The 16,340-nt window shown below is 28.4% G+C and overlaps 1 protein-coding gene across 1 annotated transcript in view; it reads right to left on the reverse strand.

The window, feature by feature from the left end:
• Positions 1-9,951, reverse strand: part of LOC148304681 (uncharacterized) — a 77,517-nt gene extending 67,566 nt beyond the window's left edge. Inside the window, exon 1 of the mRNA XM_088267916.1 lies at positions 9,627-9,951. The gene's annotated coding sequence lies outside the window, so the exon portion shown is untranslated. The remainder of the gene's footprint in view (positions 1-9,626) is intronic.
• Between the last annotated feature and the right edge of the window lie 6,389 nt (positions 9,952-16,340).

Consider the following 16,340-nt stretch of genomic DNA (forward strand, 5'->3'; position numbering starts at 1 on the left):
TGTATTTGAATTTATTCACGGGTTGAGTTTCTTTTTCTTGATTTTTTTCTGAAAAACAAACCGATAAAGAAGTACATATATTTGTGTCAAATTTTATTCAAAGGGATTTTCCTCTTTTTCTTGTTTTTTGAGCGAAGAGAATTTTAGAGTAAAGGAACTGCTTTACACCTGGGACCGGTTATACACAAGAAAATATAATATACGACACTTAAACTATTACCTTAAGCCAAACTACTGTATGTATTCACTTTGTATCATGAAAAGGAAGTGATTTATGGCTAAAAGCCCTTCTGACATTGATAGGCAATATTTTCCAGAATATTGTTATTTAGAGAAGGCAAGTTTAATAAAAGCTTCCTACGCAGAACGGTTCATCATAGTATCCGTGTTTTAAAGCGATTTAAGACGGAAATTTTATTACCTTCTCCTGCACGCATTGTCGACTGATTTTAGTTTTTTTTTTTTCAAATTCAAATAAAAATCGTTATTTTAAAATTAAAATAACTCCATAATTTCTGATATGTTTAAATTGTTGTAGGGAAAATCTGCTTTGGCTCCACTTAACTTATTTTTATCATTTTTATTACTTTATGTGTTGAAGCTTTTTGCTAATAAAAACGTACTTATTTAACAATTCATATTTTTTTTAGATTTCAATATGGACGAAGAATAACATAAAACTTTGGCAAAGGATGGCTTGCGATCAGTCAAAGACTAGTCAAAGCGATTACTTAGTAACACTCTAGTGACATTTTACACGTGTAACATTCACAATTCTACCCATGATTGACAACAAAACTCTTCAAATTTCTCAAAGTTGTATTCAATTGAAAACATTTCCGCGTGCTACGTTTTCGGCAACATCTTTGATTTAAAAAATATCAGAAACCTTTGTGAAATTTATGATAAATATCATTTATGGAAAATTTGGATATACTCAAAATATTGTTCATACCTTATACGGTGTTTGATAATGATATTAAATACATTGAATCACGTGTCTCAATAAATATTAAGAAAAAGTAGTAATAGCGGTTTTAATTTTATGAAAAAATTAATTATAAGTTATTAAAAGGTATTGACCCTTTGCAACGCACCTTTTATGACATATGTAATTTTTACACCGTTTCATTTTTCCTATATTTTTAATATTGTATCTTATTATTAGATAAGATTTTTTTTTAATTAATCGTCATAATATTTTTTTAAACAATCATTATTTTTAATCACATCTTATACGATTTTTTATTATTTCTTACCTTTCGTCAGATTTATGAAATAAGTAACTGAACCACAAATAAAATTTAAAGGAAAGAAGATTTTTTTGTTTAATTTACTATCATATAAATATTTTTCGATTTTAACGAATCCAACTGCTTTTGGATCAGGTTTTGTACCAAATGAGCGCTGGACTCAAATAATTTATTTTAAAAAATTATCCCTTCAACTGGGTGAGGAAAAACTGCGTGTGAAGAGCGGCCAAATTCATATTTTAAAAAAAAATGGATTTGGTCAGTAAAAGGTTTGATAGTCGTATGACAGTATTTCTATTTGAGACTGTGTATAACCAACATGTCAATAAAAAAAAAAAAAGTTTAATTTTAAACCTACCCTTAGTCGTACACAGAATATACATCATATTTTCAGTGAGGTATCATTTTCAAATAAAATCATACAAAGCAATATTTTCAGGGAAGCTTCAAATCAAAAAGCCATCGGACCACACACAGTTTAGACAACAAATCTCTCTCCGGGTTATTACACCCTTGTGCCTTCCTTTCTCCTTTCTGTATTACATAACAATTTTCCTAAAAGTCCTAGCCTCGAGCCTATATATTCCTCCCTTGTATGCGTATTGGGGATCCCCTGACCAGGAGTAGACGGAACGACTAAAGGGTGTATTCCCTCGGGACAAACAACATGAGACTTGTACAAAAATAGTCATAGATTCTGAATGAATGTGACAACTTCCACTTTAGCTACAAGGTGTTACAAAAAATATTACTTATTTTATTTGGTACTCCAAAAGCGCCAACTGCAAATTATTGCTGGGATTACAAGATTTCGCTTTTATCATATAACAGTAATTGGGTTTACATACACACATACACGTATATATATATATATATATATATATATATATATATATATATATATATATATATATATATATATATATATATATATATATATATATATATATATATATATATATATATATATATATATATATATATATATATATATATATATATATATATATATATATATATATATTTATTTATTTATATATATATATATATATATATATATATATATATATATATATATATATATATATATATATATATATCTATCTATATATATATATATATATATATATATATATGTATATATATAAATATATATATATATATATATATATATATATATATATATATATATATATATATATATATATATATATATATATATATATATATATATATATATATATATATATATATATATATATTTATATATATATATTAATATATTTACATTTATTTATACATATATAATATATGTACATGCAAATATAAAACTCTCGGTCTAGTCCAATTTTTAAGTACGGTATAATGTTTCATTATGTTAGGATATTTTCAGTTCTATAAAATGTATATTTTTAAAATAATAGGCTTTGTATATTTTCAGATCAAGTTTACAAAGCGATTTAATCACTTTAATTTTCAAATGATCGTCGAAAATCTAATTTATACCAATCGACAAGAAAACGAAAAATTTTTCAAGTATATATATATATATATATATATATATATATATATATATATATATATATATATATATATATATATATATATATATATATATATATATATATATATATATATATATATATATATATATATATATATATATATATATATATATATATATATATATATATACTTGAAAAATTTTTATATATATATATATATATATATATATATATATATATATATATATATATATATATATATATATATATATATATATATATATATATATATATATATATATATATATATATACATATATATATATATATATATATATATATATATATATATATATATATATATATATATATATATATATATATGTATATATATATATATATATTAGATATAAGTTTTCATTATGTTGTCTTTGTGAATGAATGCTTTTCCAAATCGAGTAGTATAAATTCAAAGCCAAAATAATGACGTTTATCAAATCGCAAGTTATAAACGAACCGTTTTTTACGTTAAATACTACGATAAGTATTATGTTCCCTTCCTTATCAATGCTACTGAATGCTACACGAAGTTAAATAACGTTCACTTCTTTATGCTCAAATTTTAACAATGATGAGGTTTGTAAGTAAGCTTAATTTTGATAGGTTTGGCTTAAAGTCGCACTTTCTCGGGAAACCCCATAACTCTAAGCGGTTCCCATTGACATACTTCAGCTGAACTTTTCCAACAGATGCAAATTTACAACTCATCACTTTCAAATGCCGCTCGTTTTACGTTTTTTTCGTGAAATCAATATTTCATTTAATATATTTTTAAAGAAACTTACTTGAACGTGAAAGGGTTAAAAACAGCCACCTCAATCCTTACATCAGGCACTTTCCTTAAGAATTTGTTATCAATGTTCATTCATGTGAAGTTCATTCAAATCCTTTGTAGATATAATGAACAAACAAAATTTGCAAGGGATATAGTGTCTTATGTAATAAGGGCAATAAAGAAAATTCAAAAACATATTTTTCCACCCTTTCTCATCACAGGGAGGATATTGATTTAAGAGGATACCGTATGTAAATAAATAGAATATATGTTCAGATTTACAAAATAAAAATAAAAATAAATTTTAAAGATATTATTTGACATCTCATCAAAGATGAAGAAGAATATGGAAGTCTGGGCATTTACGGGGCTGACGACCGTCTTCGGCTGGTTTAAGTGATCACTTTACACACGTGTAACATATACCAATTCTACCCATTATTGAGAATCACACTACTCAAATTCTTGGAAGTTCTTTTTATATGAACCAATTTAGAAACCTTGTTCTTGAATCACTAGAACTTCACTAGAGACATCTATTGGTGAGATGTAAAGAAGCTTTTTACTAAGCAGAAACTCTTATATTAGTATGTGAGGTCCAAATCCTGGATTATAATCACACACATGAGAAACGCCAGAAAATACCATTTTCATTTTTATTATTTAAGCTTATAATTTGACCAGATAATTTATTTACAACATTTTGAGTGTGTCCAAATATTTGTTCACAAAATCTGGATTATCTCCAATTACAGGAGTTATTTTCATATTATTTTTTGACATCTCATCAAAGATGAAGAAGAATATGGATATTCTTATTCCGAAGAAGAATATGGATCCATATTCTTCTTTATCTTTGATGAGATGTCAAAAAATAATATGAAAATAACTCCTGTAATTGGAGATAATCCAGATTTTGTGAACAAGTATTTGGACACACTCAAAATGTTGTAGATTATTTGAATTTTTTTATTCACACAAATATTTCAATTTCATACTATTTCTGTTTGCCTAAGCGGCTCATTATTAGAAATAGGTATCAAATTGTGGTAGAGTAGTGGGTTCGAACCGAGAATTTCTGGCTTAAGAGTCCACGACACTATCCACGGGACCACAACCCGACACATATACTCTCCTCATCATTCATAAAACATATTGTACAAAACTAGGCAAAAATTCAACTTCGTAATAATCGGTTCAAGAATATTCATTGCCTTGATAGGCCATCTTAAGACTCAAAAAGAACCTTAAGTAGGGTAGAAGAGGCAATAACAATCCCGATACCGGCTGTCGTAATGTAGAGTTTTTGAGAGGTATAACATAAAATAAATTATGAATGATGAAGAAAGTGTTATATTACCTTTACAAAGCTTAAGTTCATAATGATTTTTAAATACAAAACACAAATATTAATATTCTTATGATCTACGCAAATATTTCAATTCAACGCTTTTTTCGGGTAAGTCACTTGCGTTTGAAAATACAAGTCACGTCGTGTCAGAATTGGGGATGAACCTAGAGCTTCTGTCTCGTGATACTAAGTACGAAACCACAACCTGACAAAATTCTGCGTCATAAGTCATGTTTTCTGACCTTTCTGACCCGCACTCAAATGATAGTTAGAGCACCGGATCGAGGCGGTGTTAATTTGATCATTAGTTATATGACCGCAAGGTGATCCTACGTTCCAGATTCTCGAAATTAATATTTAAAAAAAATTAAAAATTATTTAAATTAGCCTTTTTTTATTTATTTATTGTTTCGACATTTACTTTGTGGTAAGACTTATTAAAAAGATTAAGGAAACACTCGTTTTTATACCACATGAGCGTATTAATGACTACTCTTTTCAGAAGAGTCTTCCATCGACAGGTCTGAATAATAACTAAAATATTTTTTTTTAAAACTGTTCTACAATAAGGAGAGGGGTAAATAAGGGGCAGTTTAATCCAAAAAAAAACAAAATTCTTAAAATAAGTTATAAAATTGTATATTGTTTCAAAATTCTTCACCTCTGCTTTCCATTTTTCCTTTATTTTCAAACTCCACCCACTCAACTAACCCCCTCCCTAACTTACCCCTATATATGTATACATATGCAATGTTGTTGGATATCTTTCATGTGTTGTTACATGATTGATTCGGCTATGATAGATTGATATATCATTCGTAGGATAAATAATTCATACATTTTCAATTTACGTTGCAAACCCTTAATTAGGAATGATAACTGATATGACAAGTAATAATATTTGTGTTTTATTAAATTTATTATTTCATATACATTAAATGACGTCATGCCGAAATGATCCTGGGTGAGTAAAGGGTTAACTACATAGTTTGGCAGTAGAATGAACTCGCTAACCGGGTTTAATTAAATAGAATAATAATACTGCCTTTCATCTTGGCGTCAATATTAGCTTCCGAACATTCTGTTTAGGGCTCATAATTCTCCAAGTGCACGATCAAGACTTCGGGATACGTACATAACGTTCACGTACATATGTATGCAGGAAGAGTAAAGCGCTCTGAAAAGGCTTTGATCAGCACATTCGTAGGTAAATATGACGGAGTACTAAACACAGAAAGGGTATCGACAATTAAGTCAAGTCAATCCGGATACATCAACTTTTTAATATTTTGCGTTTAAGTTTTTGCATTTACGTTTATTCTTTGTAGATTTGTTAAATCAGTTATGAGCAACATGTAACCGAGATTTTAACGCGATTAGTAGTTACATGTACAGTGGAACTTCTCATAATAAGTAATTCGCATAACTAGCATTCAGACCTCACATACTAATATAAGAGTTTCTGCTTGATAAAAAGCTTTTCTCCATCTCGCCAATAGATGTCTCTAGTGAAGTTCTAGTGATTCAAGAACAATGTTTCTAAATTGGTTCATATATATAGAACTTCCAATAATTCGAGTAGTGTGGTTGTCAATAATTGTAGTAGAATTGGTGAATGTTACACGCGTGTAAAGTGATCACTTAAACCAGCCTATGACGGTTGTCAGCTCCGTAAATACCCAGACTTCCATATTCTTCTTCATCTTTGATGAGATGTCAAAAAATAATATGAAATGTTAACAAGTTGCTTCCTTATACAACGACATTTTGCATAACGGAGAAAATTCAGGTCCCTTTTTCACGATATTCACTTACGAGCCGGGACTTTTGCGCCAAAAACAAAAAAACGTTTTCCTTAACGAGTAAGATTTTAGAACAAACTATGCTTGTCATGAGAGGTTCCACCATACATATAATACAGCTGATTTTAAGACAAAGAGGTATTTACCACTTTAAATTTCAATTTAAAATGGATAAATATACCGCAAAGTGAGAGATTAAGTAATTACTATTATTTAATTGATGTCTCAACAAGATAAAGAAAATTATTGAGGTGAGGATATGGAAGTTTGACCATTTACAGAACTCACGATCTGTCATCGGCTGGTTTTACATGATCAATTAATGACTCCATTCTACCCATGTTTAAACGCCACATTAACCTTATTTCTTAAAACTGTCTCCGTAGTGTAATGGTTAAATTGTTTAGCTACCATACTGGAGGTCTCGGGTTCGATTCCCAGGGGGGGGGAGTGAAAATAAATTTTAGTGATTTTACACTTGAATATTTATTTAATATAATGCTGGAGTGGTCCCTGAAGCGCAGGAGTTATCACCTTGTCTTCATGTAAGTAACGATCAAGATAACACTGCGTCAATACAATACAGTGGTCTATGCACCATTGGGTACGGATAAATGGATGAAGTTTACATGCTTTACTTAAATTTAATATATCATGATTTTCAAATAAAACTTCAACATTAACATTTTTGGTTGAAATAATGTATTATTTTATATTTTATATTAACTTTTTGATTTTTTTCTTAAAAACAATTAGAATCTGACTACACCAATCATATGTGGAGCCCTTTATCCTATTTTGCGTTCAAAAAGGGGTTAGAAGAATATTTAAGTATTATAAAAAAATGTAAAGTATATTTTATTTATTATGGAATAATAATATATTATTAGATTAAAACCAATTTTTTTAGCTTTTCCACTTTTTTTATTTGACCAGCGACCGGGTTTCGTCGTTACCGACATCATCAGACTGGTATATTAAGAATGCAATTCCATCACGAAGTGTCAGTGGATAATATAAATCTATATTATGGAATATATTGTAAAAGAAACGACAATGAAAACGTGCTGAAAAACACATTAACACATGTTTATCATATCCGGTAGTGCATTTTTGTTTAAATATTACATCTTTTCAATTAACATTTTTTCTAAATAATGGAGTTGTCATGTTATTGGATATCACGATACATTTGTGTCAACCACATATCGCGGTTTTGAGGTAGATAATTTATAATTGTGGGCAGGGTTGCTTTCGATGAAATTCAGCACTGATTAAAACATTACATATTTACTATAATTTTGTAATCTGAAATTCATTCAGTTTGACTAGCAGTACACAATGGAGTTCTGGTTCCAACCCTTATGTATGTAAGCGAAGCATGGAGTTGGCAAAAGAAGGATGAAAGCAGACTGAATGCAGTCAAAATGCGATCGCTCAGACGAATGTGTGGCAAAACGATGTTTGATAGATGTTCGAATGATGAAATAAGGAAAGAATGTAAGGCTGAGATAAGCATTATCGATAAAATTAAGAAAGGTGTGTTGAGATGGTTTGGACATGTGGAGCGTATGAGTGAAGAAAGAACGGTTAAACAAATTTATGAGGCGAATGTAGTTGGAAAAAGAAGCAGAGGACCACCGAAGAAAACTTGGCACAATCAGGTATGTCAAATACTTGAAAGCGGCCGGGTCAGGAGTCGTAATAATCGTCGGGTATGTATGAGGAGATACATGAATGTAGAAGAGGCAAAGAATGTTTGCAAAGACCGAGTGGTTTGGCGTTCGATTCTCTCTGCCTACCCCTGCGGGGAAGCGGCGTGATGGTTAGTTAGTTAGTTAGTTGACTAGTGACAATAATTCAAAAAATTTAAATTTAAATGTTATGTTTAACGCATTGAAATGCCTTTGTTACAAAAATTTTGTAAAAAAAATATGTTAACTAAATACACATTATGTATTTATTACTATGTATTTTAAATCACGGCAAAAAGTATATTTTATTTTACAAATGAATAATAAATAAGTTTTAATTTCCATTTTTATGCAAATTAGTCTAGCAGTATTGTAGAACTGTATTTATTAACTGATCAAAAAAATATATTATTTCATCAAATGAACAGCAATCTTTATGTATGAGAAAAATTATCATTGAATAAATTTTATGTATTTTTATAGCACGCAGATTTGAATAAAATGAAATCATTTAGAAATTTCTCTTTGAATTTTTCAAAAAAGTACCGTATATTAAATAAAATATAAATATGAACCTTTTGAAGTAATATCAAATGTTTCTAATTTATAAACGTATGTATACCTACCACATGAACAATTATGTAGAAAAACTTTTTTTTTTAACATGGATTTTTTTTATCATTAATTTTAAATAAATAAATTACTTAATTAAGATTTAATATCTCATAAAATGAATTATTTTTTCATAAATGAAAATACCGTAAAAAAAGCTCTTCATTTTATCATAAAATGTAATGTTAAAAAAAACATCATAAAATAAAAATTAAGTTATTTTAAAGGTAATTTTATCAGAAGTACTTACTTCTGATAAAATTACCTAATTTTATTCTTAAATAAAAAAACACTTCATGATGAATTAATTGTTAAAAAAATGTTTCATATGATAATAAAATATGACAATATGAATCAATTAAAATAAATAAAATTGTTTGTTTTTCAATTTGTTCCTTATTGCAATTTGAAGTATAAACGTATCTTATACATTATATATATATTAACACTACAAAAAAAAGTTGTCATAAAAAATGATGTTTAAAAATCCAAAATAAATCAAACAACATTTTTTTTTTATTCTGATGTTTTTAATATATTTTTTAATGTACTTTTGTCAGAAGAATGTACGTACCTTAAGAATTTTTATTTTAAATATGTTAAGTTTATTTTACACCGAGCACAGTTACATAAATACAAATTATGCATGCTTGTGGTAAATCATTTGAAACTTGCTAAAAATTCACTGCACGTCACACTATAAATATCAATTTGGAGCACCTCCGACGAATCACACGGGGTGGAAAAATGTCACCGAAAACTTTTTCAGCGCCGTAGCGGCGTCGTAGGGCTGCGCGTAGCGACCGCTGCGGACGGGACGAGAACCGGCTCCGAGCGCTCAGCATCCACTGGCAGTCGGGCTGTACGTCGGTATTAGCGTCGCGACGCTACGCCTGACTGATGCGCCCGACAAATGCGTCGGGAACGGAAGCCTTTCCCAGCTTCGAAAAGTGTATCCTCAAATTTATTTTATATAATTTTCCGGAATTTTAAATAACAGTGTAATGCTACGGAAAAGTTAAATATAAATTGAAAGTATTCGACACAAAACATATTTATTCCAGCTTTAAATAAAATATTATCCAATTTATAATTATAACATGTAAAGTTCATCCACAAGTATTTTTTTTGTTATTTATGTGATTTTCCGTTATCTAAATCATTAATATAATGCTACGAAATATTTCGATATAAGTGTTTGACAAAAAAAAATATGAAGGCAAGGTGATCAACTCAGCGCTTCAAGCACTAGTTCAGGGTGATATTCTATAAATATTAGACTGAATTTTTTTTTTAATTATTTTGAACCCCTAGAAATCTAACCAGGGTAGAATTGAAATAAATAAATTATAAAAATGTTTATTCTAACACGTTACATAAATGCAAAATACTGAAATAATGTAATAAAAAATGGTTCAAAAATAAAATTCAAACCTTTATAGTTAAACTATCAAGGATTGAATTTAATTGAATTAATTATATCGAAGTCAAGGCATTTGCAGGACTTAAGACCAGCTAAGCGGGTTAATGTGATCATTTTAAACACTGTGTACATAAACGATTCTATCCATGGTTTTTTGGTCGCTAGCCCAGACTTCTATATACCCATTTTTAATAAATGTTTTACTTAGTAAATACCACTTTTTCTTTTGTTTTCGTGTTCGATCCATTCTGCATCATTTTCAAACACCGTAAATTTTAAGAAATAGTGATATTTACTAAGTAAAACATTTATTAAAAATGGATAGATTTTACCACAAAGTGACTGCCAAATCAATAAATGTAATTCTTTATACCCACCTCAATATACTTTTCTTATAAATGTTTAAAAAAAATTAATTGCATTTTAGTGTTTTATAATTAAATACACCTTTTAATTACATTTTTAAAAAAAGCAATTTAGTTTTAATGTTGCTGCTAGCACATGACTTCCGATCAGTTATTACTATTAACAGGCATCTTGAAATCAAGCACAGTTTAGAATATCCAGTACCTAACATCGAACATTACAGTAATATTGAACTCTAGGGTAACATTAAACAAAACCTCAATATTTCGTTTGGAAATTGTATCTCCCTTAAAACTGCCGCGAGGCACTAGATACTTACCCTATTGTAGTATAAGAGTATATACAAATACTGTGTTGGTGATTAAAAAAGCACTTAGAATTTAATTTCAGAAATACAATATATGGAGCAAAATAAATTAAACATTGATAAATTAAGGCAGTGTTACGGTTGTTTCAACATTAACACGTTAAACCCCAATACTTAAATTATTTATGGATTTGGCATTTCATTTGTAGAACTCCATTTTAATTTAAGTATTAAATGTTGAATCAAACAATGATTTTTTGAGTCTGCTAAGTTGTATTTTATTGCTTAAAAAAGTACATAATTATCAATTTCGTGACAATTATTTCGCCTAGTTATGGCATTTTCAAAAAAATGTGAAGATTAAATGGACCGCTATACAGTTCTAGGTACTCAAGTAAAAGTTTTAATATGTGCAGTAATAATTTAACCCTTACTGGTCCAATGTCAAATATTTTTCGACATTGGTTTTTTCCCCTTAGGTCCTATGTCGGATGTTATTTGAAAATTTTTTCATCATTAGTATTATTTATTTAAATTCCAAGCTTACATTTTATTCACTCGTATCTATTACAACAGTATGTGGAGCAGAGGACAAATTTTTTCCAATTGGAATGTAACTGTCTACCTAGATTTTATTTTTTATTTTGGGGGACCGGAAAGGGTTAAAATTATTTTATTTTAAAAATTAAAATTAAAATTATTAAATAAAATATGGTCATATTTTCACTTCCCGTATAAGCAAAAAATAACGTTAAAAATCGTTAACGACATCCTATAAACTTGCTGATGGTGACATAAACGAATACGCCAAATTTGTCTTAATCGATGCGGACTTTCTGGAGAGGCTATATTACTGAAAACGATAAAAAGATAACTTTCCAGCTCAGGGTTGACTCTAAGGAGTTGTGACAGTAATCTTGATGGATGCGGAAAAGTGGCGTATATGCTCCGACGCCAGGAGGAAGAAAAGCGGAAAACGGGTGAAATTTAAAACAGCGATCTTCAATTTTGAAAGTGATTTTCTTATCTTGCCTCATTGATCACGATTCAAACAAGATGATGCATATGGCGGTTCATTGGATCGATGCTTTGTAAACTTGTTTATTTATTGTACAAAAGAAAAGTATCATAAAGATTTATTTAAATATTTTATCAAAAACTAATTAACTAATCATCCGCAGGGAGAAAAGAAAGCAGAAAGAAAACGAAAGAACGCCACACCAGTCTATTTTTGCAAACAATCTTCACCTCTTCCACATTCATGCATTTCCTCATACCCACCATTTGTTGCGACCACTGACCTAACTATACAATAAAAAAATTGTCATGTCAAGTTTTTTTTGCTCTTTTTATGCTTCTATTACCTACTTAATTCGACTTGAATTTTTTTTTAATTATTTTTCCCTCGCCCAATCGATTCACAAACCCAAACCATCTCAACACATCTACCCTAATTTTTTCGAAGCCTCCTACTAGTCTGATGATGACGGTAGTAACGAAATTAATCACATAAAATATATGAGAAACAAACTTTACACTTAGGTCTCTTTTTATGCGATAGATACGTTCGACGAGGAGTCGCATAAAAAAGACTTGAACTATATGCAAAACTGGGGGATGGGTTCCATTATTTTTAAAAAGCGCATAACTTCAAATCAATTTGATGGAATGTTCCAAAAATCTCATAAAAAAAGTTGATAAAAAATCATAAAAATAAAAACAGAAGAACTTTTTCCTTAATTAAATATCCACATAGGAAATCGTTTTTGAGATACATCTTCAATCCAAATTACAATTGCTTTTTCGTTTTTTTTTTCAAATAACGCATCTTATGAATACGATGTAAGATTTAAGGTAAACTTTGTGCTCGTGACACAATCTCACTGCACATGTCTAAATTTTAGATTTTTAATGCAAATTCGCATAAAAAAAGACTTGAACTACATACAAAAATAATGGATGGGTTCCATTACATTTGTAAATCGCATAACTTCAAAATCGCATAAAAAAGATCCGCATAAAAACAGACCCAAGTGTATTTGTTATTTTATTTTTTAAATAATATTATGAAAAGAGATTTTCCGGGAAAAAAATCTTCTTAATAATAATGAGTGAATAAAAAAAACGTTTATATAAAGTACAAAAATAACGAATTAAGAATAACTTCAAGTAAAATTCCTAAAATATGCAAAATATTTTACAATAACAAAATTCTAACTTGAATTACTTCAAGTAATAACAACTTCAATGATTTCATGATATCATGCTTAAAATATGATCTGTTGTTTGTTAAGGGATTGATTAATTAAAATAATTAAAGGGTAAAAATATAAGAAACCCCTTAATTGCGTGGCTAAATGTAAATCTTCTCCCTTAGCTGTTGTTTATCGCGTAATCAATCAAACACTGTGACAGTTTTTGGTTGGCAGTCCGCGTAAAGCTGCTAACGTACATTTCGTCAGCGAAACCTTCTATTAAGGTTCTCAACGACCCATCGGGCTCTGAACTGATGGCCGGCTTGAATTTCATCACACTTTTCACCCGTTAATGAATAATGCATCCAAAAATGTAAATTGTTATTTGTAGCAGTACATTTCATATGTCGCCTTATCTTCCTTGATCTCGTGACATAATTGCTGTGGCATTAACGTTAAGCGATTTATAATATCATATGGGCTATTTTCAGAAAATACTAATGTAAAATTTCCAAAACATATATTTGATATAGTATTAAGCAATTGAATGTATATTTACAGGAGAATGTGACCACGTGCATTTTTTTTACAAAAACGTGATAATCGAATATTTGATATCTTACTAGCTTAATATTGCCCTGAAAAAACCCCGAAGGATTTTAAACTTGGAAGTATAATATATTGACTTGTTAAAACTGACTTACTACATTGATGTTTATTTTCTTGCCAAGCAAAAGTGACTTAAATGGCCTTCCTAAACATTTTACGTTTTGTTAGTTGGTCACTTTCTCCTGTACGACTACGATATATATATATATATATATATATATATATATATATATATATATATATATATATATATATATATATATATATATATATATATATATATATATATATATATATATATATATATACATATATATATATACATATATATATATATATATATATATATATATATATATATATATATATATATATATATATATATATATATATATATATATATATATATATATATATATATATATATATATATATATATAAATATAAGCGTCTTAATTACGTCTTTTTCCGGATTTTATATCATTTAATCATACGTTAACATGTGGTCAACGTTATGGTGACTACACTTTATGTATAGTATAAGGGAAACGTGTTTTGAAGAGATAAATCTCAATGACCCAACAAATACAATAAAAGTGGTGGGCATAGCCACCCCAGCCCCTAGACACTAAAACGGAATATTTTATCGCACTAACGATCCGAGAAAACTCGCATTTTCCTGAAAAATAATAGCGAAATGAAATCGCTTTGGTTTGATGATACAGAACAAAAGTTATTTTTTCCTCGTGTATATATATATGATCACGGTTAATTTGGTTTTATCATCTATTGGTTAGTAACACTAGAACAAAACAATATGTCTTTTGAAAAAAAAATCTCTTTTTTTTAACGTTAACTTAAGCATGGTGACTTAACCTATCTCAAATATACTACTACTACTGTTACGAGTACCATCACAATGATTTACTTCAGGGATAAGCAGAGAGAATAAAATGCAAAACATTTCTGTCCTCACATTCATTTCGAGATTCCTCTAACAATAATAAATAAGTGACTGACTAACCATCATGCCCCTTTCCCGCAGAAGTAGGCAGTAGGCAATACAACGCAAAACCACTCTGCCTTTGCAAACATTATTCGTCTCTTCTACATTTATGAATTTCCTCATACATACCCGCCTATAATTTCAACTCCAGACTTTACTATTCCCAAGTATTTGAATACTTGATCATGCCATTTTTAAGGTATGTTTCTGCTTCTTTTATCAACTACATTTGCCGCATAAATTTGTTTCACTGTTCTTACCTCACTCATTTATTCGACAAATCCAAACCATCTTAACACACCTTTCTAATTTGATAAATAAAAATAAATTATTTTGAATAATATTTATTTCATTATTTTGGTTAAATACTATCTCAAGACGCTTAACTGTAATATTACATACAGCATAATTTTTTTTAACAAAACAACGATTAAATTCAAGTCAAAGGTTTATTTTCTTTTGGGGAAAGCGTCAGATTGCTTTGTCAAATTTGTCGCATCTGGTACATCTGGCTTGGATCCGTTATGGTCGCATTGGCATGAAACACACAAACACATTTATAAAATATATTTCGGATGATATTTGATATTTTATGTAATTATTTTTAAATTTTTATGTTTTTTTGCAGGGAATGTAAAAACATGACTAGCGTCTCAAATTCTTGGAGGTTTTATATATATGTATGTATATAATATATATAATATATATATATATATATATATATATATATATATATATATATATATATATATATATATATATATATATATATATATATATATATATATATATATATATATATATATATATATATATATATATATATATATATATATATATATATATATATATATATATATATATATATATATATATATATATATATATATGTATATATATATTGTACTTGAATCACTAGAATTTCACTCGAGACATCTATTAAAGAGATAAAGGAAGCTTTTCATTGGACAGAAACTCTTATATTTGCATGTGAGTAGTGTGGTTGTCAACCATGGGTAGAATTGGTGATTGTTGCACGTGTGTAAAGTGATCACTTAAACTAGTCTATGACGGTCGCTAGCCCCGTTAATACCTAGACTTCCATATTCTTCTTCATCTATGTTGAGATATCAAAAAAAACTCTTATAATTGGAGATAATCCAGATTTGTCAACAAGTATTTGGACACACTCAAAATGTTGTAAATTAATTATTCTTATTTACCTTTCAACTTTAACAAGATTTTTGGTTTGAATTGTTTTCCGATATCGAAATATTTTTCTTTAAATTTGTTTTAGTCATTTTAAGTTAAATTTTTAGTTAATTTTTAAATAAGTATATTCTCTCAAAAGACGTTACTTTAATTTACCTTTTATATTATAA

Source organism: Brachycentrus maculatus, unplaced genomic scaffold (genome assembly GCF_059751285.1).
Source record: "Brachycentrus maculatus isolate JH-2025_06_01 unplaced genomic scaffold, ASM5975128v1 h1tg000307l, whole genome shotgun sequence".
Lineage (NCBI taxonomy): Eukaryota > Metazoa > Arthropoda > Insecta > Trichoptera > Brachycentridae > Brachycentrus > Brachycentrus maculatus.